Below are 20605 nucleotides of genomic sequence, written 5' to 3' on the forward strand. Positions count from 1 at the left end.
CGTTCATTTTATTTGAACATTGGCAACTTGCAGTTTCATTGCTAGATTGCAATGTTCCATGACAGTTCCCATCCCATAACACTCAATGACTGACAAACGAAACCCTGTAGCAAGCATTAAAAATAAGCGTTACTTCTGATCACTCCTAGCATTTGAGGTCAGCGTGGCACAATGTACCACTCCCGATGACACCCTTCTGGCGCAAATTATCACACCTTTAATTTTTAACATTTTTTCTCAAAAATAAATTTATAAGCTAAAATATGACCATTGTTTCTATTTGAACGTGTTGCATGCTGATTTTTGTTCGTGGAACTTGATACATGTTGATTTTTCTTTTCGTAAAACTTGTACATTAATTTTTCTCTCTGTGAAACTGATTTTTCCATGGAACTTATTGCGTTCTTATAATTGCGTGTTGCGTGTTGATTTTATTCGTGGAGCTTGTTGCGTGCTACTTTTATTTTTTGTTCGCGAAATTTGTTACATGTTAGTTTTTTCTTCGTGAAGCTTGTATATTGTCTGATCTCCTCATGTAACCGATTTTGCTCGTAGAACTTGTTGCATGGTAAGTTTTGTTCGTGAAACTTGTTGCATGTTGATTTTTGTTCGTGAAGCGTGTTGTAAATTGATTTTTTTCCTCATGAAACTGATTTTGTTCATAGAACTTGTGGCGTTTTGATTTTTTGTTCGTGGAGCTTGTCGCGTGCTTATTTTTGTTCGTAAAAAGAGTTGCATGTTGATTTTTCTCTTTGTGAAACTTGTACATAGATATTTTTCATCAAAAACTAATTTTGTTCATTGGAACTTGTTGCGCACCAATTTTGATCTTGGGACTTGTTGCGTGCTGATTTTTTCATGCAACTTGTTGCAAGTTCATTTTTCTCCTCGTGAAACTGATTTTCTTCATGGAACTTGTTGCGGGCTGATTTTTGGTTGTGGAACTTGTTGCGTGCTGAATTTTGTTCGTGAAACTTAATACATGTTGATTTTTTCTCTTCGTGAAACTTGTACTTTGATTTTTTCTCTTCACAAAATTGATTTTGTTCATGTAACTTCTTGTGTCTTGATTTCTGCTCATGAATTTTGTTGTGTGCTAATTTTTGCTCATAAAACGTGTTGCATTATGATTTTTCTCTCCGTGAAACTTATATATTGAGTTTGTTCCTGGTGAAACTGACTTTGCTCATAGAACTTGTTGCGCGTTGATTTTTGTTCATAAAACTTTTTGCATCTTGATTTTACTTTTCATGTAGCTTTTACATTAATTTTTCTCCTAGTGAAACTGATTTTGCTCATGGAACCTCTTGCGTGTTGATTTTTGTTCGTAGAACTCGTGTGCTAGTTTTTGTTAGTAAAACTTTTGCATATTGATTTTTCCTTTCGTGAAACTTGTGCAGTGATTTTTCTCCTCACGAAACTGATTATATTCATGGAACCTGTTGCATGCTCATTTTTGATCGTGAGACTTGTTGCGCCCTGATTTTTGTTTATGAAACTTGTTGCATCTTTATTTTTCTCTTCTTGAAACTTATACAATGATTTTTCACTATGAAGGGTAGGCCGCGTTCCCCACCCTGAGTATTCAATCATGTTATGATATGTTTGTTTGTTTGAACTTGCCTGAATAAGTTTGTTTGAAATTGCCTGAATAAGAAGATTCTTAAAAAACTTTGGGCAGGGGTGGCTCTTCCTCATCTATTTTATCGCTCAAGATGATGAGACTGGCTCACCTGAGCCAAATTCTAAAAACTCGGTCTCTTCACAACTAATGTCGGATGATAAATCCGATCGACATTGTGACATGTTTATTACAACGTAATGAAAAAAATTTCAAAGCATTGTGTAGTTTTTGCCTTTGCTCTTAATTTAAGAACAACATCATCTCTTTTATTTTAAACCCCATCACAAAAAAAAACTGGAACGTACCTCCTGTTCAACAGTAATGTTGTCCCCAACAATAAAGAAAAGAACAGAAAGTCACCAAAATTCAGGATATATAACAGCAACTTAAAATTCCTAATGTTTTGAAGGAGACAGAGCTAAAAGTTAATGGAAGTACTCCTTTTCATGGTAATTTCTTCCCTGAAGCCTTAGAAAAGTTTAATTTTTGCTAAACTTAAAGAGTATACAAAGTATATGAAAGTAATTTTCTACATTCGGAATAAAATATCTTTAAATACATATATTATGTAATTAATATACATATTTACTGCTATTGGTTTAGTAGTATCAGGGCAAAATGCGGGATTTTTGCTAGGGGGGTTATTTTTTCTGGGGTGGGGAGGGGTTTACATTTTTTTTGGATAATGTATCAAAAGTGTATTTTTATGTACTTTTATTATGTTTATTATGTTTGTATTGTGTTTTATTATGTTATATACGTTTACTATCTTTTACTATGTTTTATTATGACAAGCATTTCGGGGGAGGGATTCAAACCCTCTAGCCCCTCTCCGAGAAACAGCGATGAATCATATATTTGTTTATTAAGTATGCTTCCATATATTGTTTAATATACTAGGAATAAACACTATATTTGTTTATTAGCATATTTGTTTCTGCATCTAGAATGCATTTACATATACATATTTAATAGGTATATTAGTAAACATATTACACACTAAATAGTATATATTATATTCGCTACACCTATCTTATTACAAGATGAATAGGGTACCAAACTTATCCACAACCCACCACTCTTTGCCTTTAGCAATATACAAATTTAGATGTATTATGGGCAAACTGTATTAAGGGCAAATATTTAAATGGAAGAATTCGCTTATGATCAGTTCTGCTTTGCCAAAGGTTCAAAATTTGGGAAGGTCTTATTCTTTTTCTAAAGTTTTCAAGGCTCTAGCAAGCACCCCTCAATTAATCTCTATAGAAAGGTAAAGCAGGAGTACATTTTTTTTTTCAGGAACTGGCCTAGGGTAAATAATTCCTTCATAGACGAACTTTTCTTTTTCATATTAAAGAAAGTAGTTTAGCGAGACAAATGAAACTTTTAAAAATCATTCCGTATCTCAATTTCAAGTCTATGAAAACTTATTTAACCAAGCTAAGAAAAGGGTTTTTAATACTTAATAAGCACCAATTAAAAAGCGTAATTTACCTAACTTGGAAATAGAAACAAATTGAAAATTCGCTGTTTAAAGACTTTGGCACACTGCCTGCTTAATAACATAGAATAGAATTTTGACGATGAAAGAAACATCACAAACTTATACAAGGAAAGAAAGCGTATCAGGAAGGAATTGCCATGGGCATCCATTTAATTACATTCCACTCACTATATCTAGATCCTCCTTACTTCAGCGAGGGATAATAACCTTCTAAAATTTCGAATCAACTTACTCCCGCTGAAATTAATAGCACCTCATAAATTCCACTTATTTCGTCAAGAAGAATTTCCTTCAAGATATCTCTTCTTTTGGATACTTATACCTGTACGTGGTTATTCATAGCCTTCAATGTTCCAAACGGCTAAGTCTATAGCCACAACTATTAATGGCAAATAAAAATATCCTTTAATTATATCTGATAAAAAGAAAATATAAAGAACTGGGAGAACCAAGTAAGAAGTTTTTGCTTTATTTTGCCAATTTGCCCTATTTTGCCCTATTTTGCCAAAAATAAATTTAGAAGCAGGATACTTGCACAAGTTAGCTGATTTTTGTGGGTTTAGTGTGGTAATTATTAATTATATTATTAATTATATTATTAATTATATTATTAATTATATTATGGTAATTAATTTCAAGGGCAGTGATTGCTATATTTGGAAAGGGTGTTAAATGAAGAATCAAATCATATTTTTTTTCCTGTCCTACAAGCAAAATTAGCCAATAATTTCTTACCATTATTATATACCCTTAAAATATAATTACCTAGTAAGGTTTCAAAATATTGGAGGGCAGCCATCCTCCCCCTCACGCCCTTTTTTACCCGAAATTGTCTGATCAGAATTTTGAGATAGTTATTTTAGTCAGTATGGTTGAAAAATCCAACAGCTATGTCCTTGAGGATGACTTGATCCCCATAACTCTGGGAAAGGGCTGTAAGCTATGAACTTTGACCTTTGCTGACATATAACATTGGCTATTGGGAAGCATAAGGGTACTTTCGGGGAAAAGAAGTTGGAATTTTCTGGGGGGCTCTTAACGTGGAAGGATCTTTCCATAGGAGAATTATTAGGGTGAAGGGAATTTATATTGGTGGGGAGCTGGATTTACCAGCATTAATTAAAAAAAGCTATCAGAAATTAAATTAAAAAATTGTTTTTCAACTGAAAGTAAGGAGAAAAATTTAAAATTAAAACGAAAAGAAATTATTACGCGTATGAGGGGGTAACTCCCTCTTCAGTGCCTCTCTCTTTGCGCCAAAGTGTTTTCGAATTTGTAAAAAGCTTATTATTCTGATTAAACGGTCCTTGTGTATCAGGAGTTATTCAAAGATAATTGGAACAAAAAGTCAAACTTTAGCGTAATGAGCGAGGTACTGAGGAGGAGGCAGTCCCCTCATTTACATAATAATTTCTGTTCGTTTAAGTTTTAATGTTGTTCCTTACTTTCAGCCAGATTTTTTTGTTTATTTTTTCTGAAACCATGCCTGCGTTGAAAACGTAAAAAAATGGCACAGAAAAATAAAAGAACTATGCCTGTTCTTGTTCTTAAAAAGTTAACCTCTAGCCTATACAATGTGGTGCTAGACATTTCCCACCAGAAAAATCTCTTCCCAAAAAATTCTATGCGTGAAAAATTCCCCTCCAGTAAAACTCCCCCGGAATATTCTCCCCACAGAAAATTCTTCTTGAAGATACCCCCCGCACTAAAAAACCCCTACTCGGAACCCAGAAAATTCGCCCCTCAGAAAATAATCCTCCTGATGTTTCCCCCAAAATTCTGTATCTTCATTAGAAAGAAAATTGAAAGTTCTAGTCACTTGTTTAAGCAACAAGAAAAGATTGTGGCTTAGTAGAGTGAAATTTTCTGCCATTTTGTGGCGTAAAACGACAATTTCGGGAAAATAGTGTTATAAAACCATCGAGTAAATTTTGAGATAGGCTCTTGATTTAAAATTATCAAAAAACTCTCCGTTGAGTTTTCTAGTTTCATAACCGCCTTTTACAAGTAGGACCAGCTACGGAAGCGGTAATTCTGTTTTTTCTGTATTCTATCCAGTTATTATCGATAGAATTTTTTGGAAGCCTAGTGGCTTTTTCGATACTGAGGATTTCCGTTGAAGTACATTGGAGACGGGTCGAAAAATCTGTTTTTGAAATTTCGAGCGCACTGCAATCAAGATTCGGAGCGGTTGCATTCGAGCCGTAGTTTTTGTCTGCTTCGGTTGGCTCCCTGATTTCATTTGAAGGGAGTTTTGTGGAAGTATTAGTGAAAAGGCCCTTTCTAGCAGACAGTTTTTTACGTCAAGCAGTAGTCATGGCCCACTGCTGTGCAAGTTTTTTCAACTGTCTACTTGGTGTAGATCTCACAGTTCTTCGAAATATTTCAAGGTGAGCTGAGTGACCTTTCGTAAATCGGATTCCTGCTGCTTTAACACGGGTGGTAAATCGCGCACTTTGGCTACCCATGATGTTTTTGCCACCTATAAGCCTTGCAACTATGCTCATAAAATATTCTGCCAGGTTGCTCGTGTTATTTCCTATCAGTAGACGAGCCCTTCTGGTCAGCGTATCAAAGGCTGAATACACATGGCTGAGAAAGATGTTGCTAGGGGCGTCTTCAGGATTAACCTGTAGAACTTTCCCGGAGAACGAGCGGCGTGTAGGACAAAATCTATGGTCGCCACGGAAAAAATGTAGAGGAATCGCCTGCAGCGCACTAATGAGATCCTTTACGCTTTTCTTCTCTGTGGTGGCACATGCAATTGCATTTCTGGCAAAATCAAACATTTTCTTTATTATTGCGGCACTAATAAATCTTCTGCATTCGGCATTTTTATGCTGCTGCTTATATAGTCTATTTTTCAAGCATTTGCACGCATGATTAGCACACTAAATTTTTTCTACATTTCTGCCATATGGTACACTTGTTATAATTTCAGAATGGGTACTCGAATCGCCGTTGGCAACAAATCGAGCATATCTCAGATTGTGCATGGATGTTGCTATTTGGAATGCGTCAACTAATATATCTGGCTCCATACCTATACTAGGCCCCAGCCAGTTCATAAAACATGTACGGTCAGGATCAGATCTATTTACTTGATGCCTGTATTTCACGCAAGTACTGCAATATTTATTTCTAATTCCTATTTAAGAATTTCTTCGAATAGAAACCTATCACCACTCCACAGTCTGAGAGTGCACGATAGCTATTCCCATAACTTCGTGTACACCAGCTTCCATCAACTATAACACGTGTCTCTACAGCTCCATTTCGGGGAATTTTCTCACCTGATTCCAGTGCCATCCTTCGCTCGGTTTTCCCATTTTCGATAAGATAGTCATAGAGAACTTTTTCCAATTCTACGCAAATTTCTTTCTCAAGTTTCGTAAAGGCTTTTTGAGACGGAGTATTTATTCCAATCGTAGAGAAAAGTTCTTGAACCTAGGCGTGAGTCATTCCACCATTTATCGCACCAACCACTACCTCTTTGTTGACATTTACTGTTCCTGTTTCTGTTTTTTCTTTTTTTCTGATAGTATTCACACTATCAAAATCAGTCCTTTTCCATTTTTTGACTACGTTTCCATTGAGTCTGTTTTTTTAAGCCTTCGAGGAGCAAGGGGCTTTTTCTGTGTGAATTGTGGCCTCCTCATGACATGATTCGCATTTGAAGATGAGTCTTGAGCGCAATCCAGCTCTATGCTTTAGAAAACATCATATTCGAAACCAACTTGATGTCTTGGCACCTGTAAATAAAAAGCTAATTGGTTGTGAGGAAGTAAAATGGTAAAGCACCAATTTTATTGTTTTGGTAGAAAGGAAAGTGCTTTAGCTTCAAAAAGGATAGGTAGTATGTAGAGTAGTGAGCGGTGTAGGGTAATTAAAATGTAAAATAAAATATAAAATATAGCTAGAAATGGGTGAGAAGTGGAAATCATACGATCTAACCGAAAGTTTTTTGTATTTCGTTGACAGAAGAAACCACCCAATTTTATTTATGTATGTAAGCCAGCCAAAAACTGTCCTGAAACTACCAATCAGGAAAGCCAAGTATTTCGAAACTTTACAAAATCCTTTGGGGCATGACAGGAAATGCCCTCTAAATCAACCCGTGTCGATTTACCAAATTTCAAGAAAAATTACTAACCGAATTCCAAGAAAAATTAAGTCTCACTTGACTCCTTAAAATCAAATTCAAAGTAAAAATCCTTGCCCCCAAATCAGTTGCATCTCAACTATCATTTAGATTTTTATTCGAGTAATCCACAAAGTGCTTATTAGTACGATTAAAAATACCAATATGCTTTTATGAGTTAGGAGGATCAAATTAGCTCGTTAGTTTCTCAAATCCTTTTAAGTCTTTGCAGACATTCTTTCAGAACCTTTATCCGTATAATTTAACGATTAAAAAAACAAACAAGTTTTTTCAAATGAAAGTAAGGAGCAACATTAAAACTTAGAAGGAACAGGAATTATCCCGTATATGAAAGAGGCTGTTCCCTCCTCAACGCCCCGCTCTTTACCCTAAAGTTTGACTCTTTCTCTCAACTCTACATTTTAATACTGTAAAAACTTCAGCGTAAAGAGCGGGGCGTTGAGGTAGGAACAGCCCCTTTCATATACGGGGTAATTCTGTTCGTTTTAAGTTTTAATGCTACTCCTTACTTTCATTTTAAAAAAATTGTTTTTTTTATGTAATTTCTGACCGTTTTTTAGTTAATCCATGTTTTGATTTCGGCTCTCCTCAGATCAATAATTAAAACGAAATTTGCATATTTAATTTTTTTGGCTAAATGGCTTTCTCATAGTTTTGATCGAACGATTTTGAGAAAAAATGAGCGGGGGAGGAGGCCCAGCTGCTCTCCAATTTTTTGTTACTTAAAAAGGCAACTAGAGCTTTTAGTTTTTTACGATGGTTTTCATTAGTAAAGATATACGTAACTTACGAATTAGCTTACCTAACGAACTTCTATATTCGCATGTTTCTATTACGTATATGAGGGGGGTTCGCCCAGTTGTCAATACCTCGCTCATTACACTAAAGCTTAAATTAAAGCCTAAATCCTTAAGAATGACCCCTGAATCACAAAGGCCGTAGAATAAATAGTTGAAGTTACTAAAAATACTTTAGCGTAAAGAGTGAGGGATTAGGAGGAAATGAACCCCTTATACGTGTCATATTTTTTGTTCGTTTTAAGATTTAACGCTGGTCCTTACTTTCAGTTGAAAACACTTTTTCATATTTATTTTTTCATTGTTTTTTTAAGTCATGCTAGAAAATCCAGCCCCCTCCCCTTCATGGAAATTTTTCCTTGCCATGACAAATTCCTCCATGGAAAGTTTCCCCCACATAACGCCCTCTTGTCAACCCCTCCTTCCAACCAAAAACTCCCACTGAAAACGTCTGTACACTTCCCAATAATCATTACTATGTGCAAACACTGGTCAAAGTTTGTAACTTGCAGCTTCTCCCACGGGGACTGTGGGGGAGTAAGTCGTCCCAAAAGACATAGTTATAAGATTTTAACTATGCTGAACAAAATGGCTATATCAGGATTTTGATCGGACGACTTTTGGAAAAAATGAGCGTGGGAGGGGGCCTAGGTGCCCTTCAATCTTATTGGTCACTTAGAAAGGGCGCTAGAACTTTTCATTTTCATTCGAATGAACCCTCTCTCAAAATTTTAAGACCATTGGGTCGATACGATCACCCCTGGAAAAAAAAATGAAAAATAAATAAATAAACACGCATCCGGGACTTGTGCTCTGGGAAAATATACAAAATTCTACATTTTTGTAGATAGGAGCTTGAAACTTGTACAGTAAGGTTCTCTGATACGCTGAATCTGATGGTGTAATTTTCTTCAATATTAAATGACTTTTAGGGGGTGTTTCCCCCATTTTCTAAAATAAGGTAAATTTTCTCAGGCTCGTAACTTTAGATGGGTAAGACTAAAGTTGATGATGAAACTTACATATTTAAAATCAGCATAAAAGTGTGATTCTTGTGATGTATTTCTTGGTATCAAAATTCGGTTTTTTAGAGTTTTGGTTACTATTGAGCCGGGTCGCTCCTTACTACAGTTCTGTAGTAACTGTTTGAAATTACCTCTACTATTAAGTTTGCTTTATGTTGGAAATAAAATGAAAAAAAGAAGTTTTTTAACTGAAATTAAGGAGCGACATTAAAAAACTGGAATTACTCCGTATATCAAAGGAGCTTTTCCATCCTCAACGCCTTGCTCTTTACGCTAAAGTTTGACTCTTTTTCTCAATTTTTCTTTTTAAAACAGCAAAAAACTTTAGCGTAAGTAGCGGGCCGTTGAGGAGGGAAAAACCCTTTTATATACAGAGTAATTTCTGCTTATTTTAAGCTTTAATGTCACTCCTTACTTTCAGTTAAAAAAACTTGTTTTTTTTTCATTTTATTTGTGAACGTTTTTGGATTAATACATTTTTTTCTGTTTTTTTTTTCTGTTTCTCTGTTTGCCATCCTGGCATGTCCAATGAATTGTGGGACAGAATAGAAGCAGTTTTAAAACGTGTCTAAGAATTATTTTCAAACAGGGTAAAGGGCCTTACATTTCCCTTCTTCGGAGAGCAAATCTAGTCACCCTTAAGGAAATGAGTGTACAAATTCCCTTATGTTTTGCCAACAATGCCGTGCATAAGGCTTGTACTACTTCTCTTTTCCCTAGTGAACATTTACCCACCCGCCACGTCAGGAGCGAATCCAGGATTTTTTTTTATTTTTATTGGAGGGGGGCACATAAAAGGTTGCTCCGATAAACTTGTGGACAAAGAAAAACCAGCAATTTAAAGGGAATTAAAACAATTTCTAAGTCGTAGGTAGGTAGTGGACATGGACTTTTATTTAATATAAAATTTGATGAGTTCTATTGAAATTAAAGTCAGTTAGAAATATTGATAAAAAAAAGTAGGTTTATAAGAACCACCTCGCCATAAAAACAATTAAAACGTTGTTCACCCTCTACAAAAAAAATAACTTATTTAATCTTTTATGCATAATTAGTAGCATTTGCACTTCTGGCGACTATAGCGAGTTAGTTAAACTTTGTATTGTCAAAAAGAAAATTAGTACCATATTTTGGTATCATACATTCTTTTGAACTAATTGTTGATTATACATTAAACAATAGTTCGTTTGATAGTGTAGCAGGAAAAATAGAACAAAGAAATAGAAATATAATTATTTCTTAATGTTGCTATTAGCAACAGATTAAGTCAGAATTTTAAATCTCCCCTTCTTACGAATTAAGATTTCCACCTCCCAGTTGGCATTTGTGGTAATACGGACAGATTCCTTTGATAAACTTAAATTTAATTAAATACTTTTTGGGGACATGTGTCATTAATAAAAATCTAACAGAGACTGTAAAAAGTAACTGGAACCTTGTTTAAAACATGTTTGCAAAAAGAAACAGCCTTAATAATTAAAAACTTACTAAAAACTCGACTATTAAAACCAAATGCAAAAAAAAAATCGGCCCAAACAGAACCAGAACAAGGGGTCCCAACCATAAATCTACTGCTATGTCAGGGGGAGAGCGCCCCCTGTATCCACCACTGCCCCACGTTCTATTTCAACAAAAATCCCCCTTCTTCCCCCAATAAGAGTTTCCAATGAAAGATATAGAAGAACGTTCATCCTTCACATAGTTGAAATTTAAAATTAGTAACTTTCCCCTCTTCTCACTCCACTTTTAACTTGTAGTTTTAATGCTTATTTTGCAATTGCAAACTTTACAACTCTTGCTAGTTAAACTAAATTGTCATATTGTTTAAAGTTGTTTTCCGGGTTTTAATTTACGACTTTTTATCGTTTGACTTTTTTACTGATTGTAATTTTATGAGTTTAGACTGGTTTGATATTTGTTACTGATTGACATTCACCATTTTTTTTTATTTTTTTATCGACACTAAAGTATGAATTTGGCCCTTTTGGGCTTGTGATAGCCGTTTTGTAGAAATAAATCTTGTCTTTTCTAAACCGTAGTTTGAAAATAATGTGATAGATAACCCGTGAAATATGACAAGAGAAGAGCCAGAACTTGAGTACGAAGTTGAGATTGCTAAAGAAATAGCGAAACAACTGCCAATTATTCAATATAAGCTTTAAATTGTTGGTAAAACCAACAATAGTGAAATTAAACCGTCGGGGCGTTATGTTGTTTTGGGATGAAAATATCTTTAAAAGTTATCTAACATTCTTTCTCTATAGCAGAAAAGACAATTATAAAGAATTACTAAGGTATACGTTGTATTATTTGTAACCCAGAATAATTCCCCATCCTAACAATTTTGATAGCAGTAAATCAATGACCTAAAATGAAAGACAAAGAAAAAACTTACATGTGGCGAATCACGAGCTTTTCATAATTCTCAAAAAGGTAAGGCAGATCCACAATCCAGCGTGAGCCTTTTAGAAGGTCTGACCCCAAATTTCTTCCAGAAGTGATAACTTTCAACGCAAAAGGGGAATTTGTTCCAATTTCTTCGGAACTTGATTCGTCGTGAACTGAAGCAACCGTTAAGCCTTCTAACAAATATTTTGGTAAACGCGGTCTGCCTCTAGCACGATAATTTAATTTCAACTTTTCACGATGGGCCTGCACATTTGGCAAATTGAGCCCTCGCCTATTTCTTTTTTTCCCATGTTACTGTGGTCAAGAGCTATATAAGGATTTTATTAGGGTTGTGGCCATTTTTATCGGGGTTTATTTACTAAGGGGTTGAATCGTTTCTTGGAAAGGCCTTGGACTTGAGACTGGTCATTGACTGCTTTTGCAGTTTGCTTTGGTAGTTCTACATCAACACTAGAGTCTTGCTATAACAAATTTAAATACTCTGGGGACATTTTGTTTCGTTCACTTTAGTTATTAATTAGCTTGTTTTATATATCTTTAATTCTTATTTCAGTAGAAGATTATGCAAAATTGTACTTATACTACAATACATAAATTTGTCCTGAATTTATTTTAACGGTACAATAATAACCAAAACGATAAATCATTCTTTTTAAAATAAAAGCTTTGCTTCTTATTCAGCCCTTGTGCTGTGTTCAATTTATCTCTAGGATTAGACGCAGCTTGTAGTTAATTATTTATACAATACAATTTTCTTATATATTTATTAACCGGCAGTTTGGTGTCTTCACCCTACTTCTTCTCTAGACTGTGTTTAAACAGGTTACAACTAATTAATGCTTGACTGAATCGTTCCTGAACAATCCGAGTGGTTAGTCCCTTGGTGTAATTTATGCATTCTTAGATGCTCTGATTACAGCTAAATCTAACCTTTTGAGGGGAATTTTTGATTTCGGAACACAAATATGTAAAGTATTTGAAGGGACTGCAGCCAGGAGGTATATATTATAGAAATAAGTTTCTGATTGTTGAATAGAAAATTTTTTGCTCTTTTTTTTTATACCCCACAACAACATTGTCAAGCATAGCAATCTAGAATGCAAACCCGAAACAGGTTTTATAGTTATTTTGGAATTATAAAAAAAATAATTGTTGGCTTTAAAATTTGATTAGGCCAAAATATTCACCGGATTTTTTTTACTTCTATTGACATAAAAACCGCCAAAATCACTAATTCAGGAACGTCAGGCAAACTCCAAATGTTTAACATGGGAGGTATAGGAAGATTCTTTGAGAGTCCGTCCTGCCTTAAACAAACCATCAAAATAAAGGTAAGAAACTATGGATGCTGTCACCCTGCAGTACCCTTTTGCGTATGCGTTCAATTTTTTTCTCGCCCCACCCTAACCCTTGTAATTTCACTTTTCTGAGATTTATTAAAGCGTCAAATATTTGTAGCAAATTAAATCGCTATATGCAAATTATGTGTGGATCTTCTCGGTTATCGTATCACGAGTCACTGGTAATTCGTAATAGTATTTGTATATCGTTATTCTTGCGATATGGCAATTATTGAAAATGCCACAGTAAAATTAAGGGATTAAAAATGTTTACAAATAAAGTCATATTACGATTGTATTTCAATATGATACTTCATGGCCAATTTGAAGAAAATTAAAAACCATTAGAAAAATTAAACTTTAATGGTAGACGAATCCGCAAGAATAACACGTTTGAGCTCTCTTAGGAGAAGAAAGTCAACAGGTAGCTCGCTTTCCTGAATATCAACAAAGTTTTAAAAGAAAAGTTTAGAGAAGCTTAAACATCCTAAAAGGGTGAAGAGATAACATTACCGTTTGACGAAATAAAATTTGAATCAGCATGGAAGTTGCCCCCCAAATAATTTGGAAAAAAGATTATTTATCAAGTATTTTGGAAACTGTTGCAGGTTTTAAGTGTCAAATTTGCTCTTTATTTTGAGCAGATATTTTATTTAATTACCTATTGCTCGTTTTTAAAATGAGGAAAGCGAGAAAAATAGGGGTCCATTACACTTCCTAATATCTTCCACATTAATATTTTTCCAAATGTAATGTCTTTGAAACCTTACCATCAAGCAAAAATGTGAGCCTAGTTAATGGCAAAATTAAAAAATGTTCTATTATCCCCGTTTCACCACATTTACTCAGATCAATTTTATTCCTGATATTTAAGGTGCCTTTACGTCGTAAAATCTATTAATTCGAGATTCGATTCGCTTGATTTAAAGCATTCAAAATCGGATATGAATACATCCATTTCATCTTCAAAAAAATTATTTTCTTAAAAATCTAATAGAAATAGAATTATTGAAGAATAAGAAGGGACAATAAGAATGATGCATTGAATATAATTTCCTGAATGAAAAAGAAATGATTTAAAAGTAAAATAAGACATAGTGCTTTTTATAATAATATTTGTATTATTAGTAGTTAGATCAAATTGGTTGTTGTTTGGTCATGGAATTTGGTAGAGGGATGTGTGCTGCAGGAATCATTTAATTGTTTTAATCTTTATTTCAAGTATTTTATAGAAACTGTGATTACTTTATTTGTCATTGTAATGCCTAATAAGCACCGATAAGTCCTTTTTATTACATTCCTGATTCATATACTACCCGATAATTTATTGAACTGAGTCTATGTATAATTAAACAAAAAAAACAAAACAAGTTTTTTAAATGAAATTTAGGAGCGACACTAAAACTTAAAACGAACAGAAATTACTCCATATATGAAAGGGGCTTTTCCTCCTCAACGCCGTGCTCTTTACGCTAAAGTTTGACTCTTTCTCTTAACTCTACATTTTAAAACAGTTAAAGACTTTAGCGTAAAGTTGAGGAGGAAAAGCCCCTTTCATATACGAAGTAATTTCTGTTCGTTTTAAGTTTTAATGTCGCTCCTTACTTTCATTTAAAAAACTTGTTTTTTTTGTCTAATTTCTGGACGTTTTTGAATTAATGCATGTTTTATCTTGGCTCTCGGCACATAAATAATTAAAACGAAATTTGCATGTTAATTTTTTTAGGCTATTTGGCTTTTTCATAGTTTTAATTGGCAGATTTTGAGAAAAAAGGAGCGAGTAAGGCAACTATTACTTATAATTTTTCACGAGCATTTTCATAAGTAAAACATATGCGTAAGTTATGAATTAAATTACGTAGCGAACTTCTATATTCGTATGTTTTTATTGCGTATATGAGGGGGCTCACCCCTCGTCGATACCTCGCTCTTTGCATTAAAGCTTAAGTTTTGTCCCAATTCCTTAAGAATGACCCCTGAATCACAAAGGCCGTAGAATAAATAGTTGAAATTACTAAAAATACTTTAGCGTAAAGATCGAGGTACTACGAGGGGGTAAACCCCTCAAATGCGTAATAATTTCTGTTCGCTTTAATTTTTAATGCTGCTTCTCACTTTCAGTGGAAAAAAACTTTTCATATTTATTTTTTTATTGTTTTTTTAAATAATGCTAGAAAATCCTGCGCCCCCTCCATTGAAAGTCTCTTCCCCCATGAGAAGTTCCTCCATGGAAAGATCCTCCCACGTACCCCCTCAATTCTGCCCCTCCCTAAAACCAAAAAAATCCCCCTGAAAACGTCTGTACACTTCCCAGTAACCATTACTATATGTAAACACAGGTCAAAGTTTGTAACTTGCAGCCCCTACCACGGGGACTGCGGGGGAGTAAGTCGTCCCCAAAGACCTAGTTATTAGCTTTTTCGACTATGGTGAGTAAAATGGCTATCTCAGAATTTTGATCCGGTGACTTTGGGGAAACAATGAACGTGGGATGGGGCCTAGGTGCCCTCCAAATTTTTTGGTCACTTAAAAAGGGCACAAGAACTTTTAATTTCCGTTAGAATGAGCCCTTTCCTGACATTCTAGGACCACTGAGTCGATACGATCATCCCTGGGGAAAAAACAAACAAACAAAAAAAAAACAAATAAACACGCATCCGTGATTTGTCTTCTGGCAAAAAATGCGAAATTCCACATTTTTGTAGATAAATGTGGAAGTTTCAAAACCTTGAAACTTCTAAAACAAGTTTTTCTGATATGCTGAATCTGATGGTGTGATTTTCGTTAAGATCGTATGACTTTTAGGGGGTGTTTCCCCCTATTTTCTAAAATGAGACAAATTTTCTCAGGCTCGTAACTATTGATGGGTAAGACTAATCTTGATGAAACTTCTATTTTAAAATCAGCATTAAAATGCAATTCTTTTGATGTAACTATTGGTATCAAAATTTCATCTTTTTGAGTTTCGGTTGCTATTGAGCCGGGTCGCTCGTTACTACAGTCCGTTACCACGAACTGTTTGATACCATACCAACTTCTTGCTATTTCCACCTTTCTAAATTTTATTTTTCAATTCTAAAAAGGAATTGACATAAAGGTGCTAAGAGTTATGACTGAAATTTGTCGTATTTCACACAACACCACCACTACTCGTGGGACATTTGCATTCGCATCAGCATGCTGTACAAAACGTTTGCTGGGAATAGACAAAGTGAATTTAAACAAAATATGTATATTTTTCTGACAATTTAGAAATTTTGCACATATAAGCAGCACCAACCCATTCTCTTTTTCTATTGATATCAGTTTTATCATGCAGCACTAGGAGACCAAGCTTTGCTAGTGATGGGAAGTATAGAAATAAAAAAAGTATTTAGGATAAGCCCCCCGCCTCCCAAAATATTTACCACCCATACCCTGATTTACAATAAAAAACTGTTTAATTTTGTAATTTTTATAGAGTTCGTCTTTTTTTTAACAAAGATACAAAGGGAAGGTAATTTTCAAACTTTAGGAGTAAATTTTTCTTCCAATTCGCATCCCTGGTAATTTTTAGTTAATTTAAGTTTTCTGCCGCAATGATGCCAAGAATTTGTTCAGATTTTCTGAATATTCTTTGTTAAACAATATTCAACAGATAAATTAATAATTCTGAGTTTGATTTTGAATGCTTTCAAATTTGAGATATGGTTGCTATTTAAATGTTGGGAATATGTAACAATATAATGTTGCACAATCTGTGGTGATACTTTGACTTATCCTACATCTTTGCTTCGACAGCGCTATTGTGAGGCCAATGATTTTTGTTTTGGCTTTATGAGGCCTGCTGATATCAATGTTATTTGTTAACATAAGCCAGCAAACCCACAAAAAATCAATTCAATAAAAATCACAGATAATATTTCAATAAATCACTTATAATAAAAAGTCTAGCATCTACATCTACCCGGGATCTATTTAGGGGGATAGGAGTAAGACTGGGAGTAAATTATAATACAACAAAAAATCTGAATGGGGAATCAAATGATATTTTTTCTTTTCTATTTGATTTATTTGCTATAAGCAAAATTAGCCAATGATTACCCACTTTTTTATTTACTCCTACTTGGATGGGGAACCAAAGGTATATATTTTTTCTATTCGATTCCTATTTTATAACCAAAATTAAACAAGCAGTACTTACTTTATCATCAACCCCCTATATAATTACCTGCAAATTTTTAGTGTAAACTTATCTACATAGACGTATAGAATAACTATGGAGCGATTCAACCTATTCAGTCAACAATTTCTTATAGATATTCCGTCTTCGCCTTACATAAATCTATACCTCCTTATTCAAACCTATATAAGTTACAAGTGGCATAACCTATAGCCAAAACTTTTATATCCGTAAGAAGCTGCACTTACATTTTACCTAAAATCCCCAACGCAATGAAAAATATTAAGTACAGACAGAGAAAAGTTAAAAAAAAAATGTTTACTCATCAAAAATTCCTTAAGAATTCTAATTTAACTTTGAGAACTATGGTCCTGTTTCTGAAATTGCTGGTTCCGGGGCCTTTTTGTCCAGGATTGTGGTCCAAAATAGCGAGAACGATGTGCTGGACAAATGAAAAGTGTAAACCGCGTTCGTTACCCTGACAATCCTGGTCATTTTCTCAGTCATCAACAAACATCCCTAGTATTTTGTCTGGTATCATTCCTTGATATTTTATGGGTTTTCCCAGAGAAATTCTCTATCGTTCAACTGATACTCATGTATTCTTACCATTTTGCTTCTTTTTTGAGGTGGGGATAGATTTTAACTATAGGGGTAAATTCTATATGAATATTTGTGGAATAAATTCTATCTCTATGATTTGTGGAGTAAATGGTTGTTTAAGGAGGCCCTAGACGGTCAATCATTTTGATCAAAAGCTTCCGTCAGTCAATTGACTAAAGCATGATTGACCGTCTAGGAATCTGTTTGCTGCTTGAGCCAAGCGTCGACGGTGATTGATAGAAAGTTTGAATGATTCAATTATTTCAATCAAAAACAGTGTGTCAGATAAGGTTTGGTCAAGATTAAAGGGTTGTTTGAAGAGTCGATTGAAGGTTGATTAAAGCGCACGTCAATCGATTGACGGAAACTTTGAATCAAAATGATTGACCGTCTAGAGCCTCCTTCAGAAGTGAAATTGGAACTTTTATACCTGAATTGGAAGCAAAAATCTTGAAAAGACAGGAAGGAATAAAGAAAAGAAAAGGGATGGCAGTTTTGTCGAGTAAAGAATGTAGGACTGGGTAAAATACTATAAGTAGATAAAGACAAATGAGCTCTGGAATAGGTAATATATCCTCTGTCCACGTCTTCATTAGGGAATATACGTTCATGATGCTCTTATTATCCACTGTGTCTCTTGAGAGTCGTTCAAAGAAACTGTAAAGGGGCCGGAAGAAAAATCATTAGGGAAAACTTTCGGTCACTAAAACTTTTCCGAAGAGCTACTCTGGACGTCATTGAGGTACTATTTTTCTTAAAAGAAAACCACTGCACTAAGGTTTTTAGTTGTGATAAATAAAAAAACAAGTTTTCTTAAATGAAAGTAAGGAGCAACATTAAAACTTAAAACGAACCGAAATTACTCCGTATACGAAAGGGTCTTTTCCTCCTCAACGCCCCGCTCTTTACGCTAAAGTTTGACTCTTTCTCTTAACTCTATTTTTAAAACAGTAAGAAACATTAGCGTAAAGAGCGGGGCGTTGAGGAGGAAAATCCCCTTTCATATACGGATTAATTTCTGTTCGTTTTAAGTTCTAATGTTGCTCCTTACTTTCATTTAAAAAAACTTGTTTTTTTATTTAATTTCTGGCTCTCCGCAAATAAATAATTAAAAGAAAATTTTCATATTAATTAATTGCAACTAATCGGAAGATTTTGAGAAAAATGAGCGAGGGAGGAGGCCTAGTTACCCTCCAATTTTTTGATTACTTAAAAAAGCAACTAGAACTTTTAATTTTTTACAAACGTTTTCATTGGTATAAAATATACGTAACTTGCGAATTAACTTACGTAACGAACTTCTATATTCGTATGTTTTATTACGTATATGAGGGGGTTCAACCCTCGTCGATACCTCGCTCTTTACACTAAAGCTTAAATTTTGTCCCAATTCCTTAAGAATGACTTCTGAATCACAAAGGCCGTAGAATAAATCGTTGAAATTACTAAAAATACTTTAGCGTAAAGAGTGAGGTATATCGAGGAGGTAAACCCCTCATATGCGTAATAATTTTTGTTCGTTTTAAGTTTTAATGCTGCTCCTTACTTTCAGTAGAAAAAGCTTTTCATATTTATTTTGTCATTGTTTTTTCAAATAATGCTAGAAAATTCTGCGCCCCCTTCATTGAAATTCTCTTCCCCCATGAGAAGTTTCTCCATGGAAATATCCTCCCATGTAACCCCTCCCCCTCAACTTTCCCCCCTAAACCAAAAAATTCCCCTGAAAATGTCTGTACACTTCCCAGTAACCATTACTGTATGTAAACACAGGTCAAAGTTTGTAACTTGTAGCCCCTCCCACGGGGACTGGGGGGGAGTATGTCGTCCCTAAAGACATAGTTATTAGGTTTTTTTTTACTATGGTTAATAAAATGGCTATCTCGGAATTTTGATCCGGCGACTTGGGGAAAAATTCGCGTGGTAGGGGGCCTAGGGGCCCTCCAATTTTTTGGTCACTTAAAAAGGGCACGTTTCCGTTAGAATGAGTCCTCTCGCGACATTCTAGGACCACCGAGTCGATACGATCACCCCTGGGAAAAAACAACAACAAACAAACAAAAAAACAAATAAACACGCATCCGTGATCTGTCTTCTGGCAAAAAATGCGAAATTCCACATTTTTGTAGATAGGAGCTTGAAACTTCTACAATAATCTGATACGCTGAATCTGTTGGTGTGACTTTCGTTAAAATTGTATGACTTTTAGGGGGTGTTTCCCCCTATTTTCTAGAACGAGGCAAATTTTCTCAGGCTCGTAACTTTTGATGGGTATAACTGATCTTGATGAAACTTATATATTTAAAATCAGCATTAAAATGCAATTCTTTTGGTGTAACTATTGGTATCAAAATTCCATTTTTTAGAGTTTTGGTTACTATTGAGCCGGGTCGCTCCTTACTACAGTTCGTTACCACTAACTGTTTGACCGAGTTAGACCCTAATTTATCATTTGCTTTCAGGGCTAAAAAAGTCTTTGAAAGAGTTTCATAAATTTCAGGGGTATTATCAAGTTCCACAATTGCTTTTTTGACAGCAGGCGTGGATGAATCTTTCGTTTTAGGTTGTATTCTTGAAGATTCGCATCTATTAACCTAGATTCATCCGTGACTACCGTAACAAAAGACTAGATAAGTGGGCTTTCCGTGCGAATCCTTTCCTATTTGCATAATTTTCACAGGCCATAGGGGGTAGGTCTTGAATTTAGCTAGCGCAACACCAAACTGCTTGAAACCCTGCATCATTAACAGAAATAAAGTAATAACAGTAATAACAGAGTCAAAAGACTTATCTTTGAGTGAGAGCCGAGCCTCCCTATTGCATTCAAGTGTATTCCAATCCAACCTGTGTAAAGTCGGCCTTGTTTTTCCAGTTTTTCTAAGAAATTCATGAATTTCTTAGAACCTATTTGTTTATAGAGTATACAACCCCACCCCCGTAATGTGGAAATATACACCTAGAATTGCATTCTGAATCTCAATA

The sequence above is a fragment of the Artemia franciscana genome, chromosome 5 (assembly GCF_032884065.1).
Source record: "Artemia franciscana chromosome 5, ASM3288406v1, whole genome shotgun sequence".
NCBI classification, from domain to species: Eukaryota; Metazoa; Arthropoda; class Branchiopoda; order Anostraca; family Artemiidae; genus Artemia; species Artemia franciscana.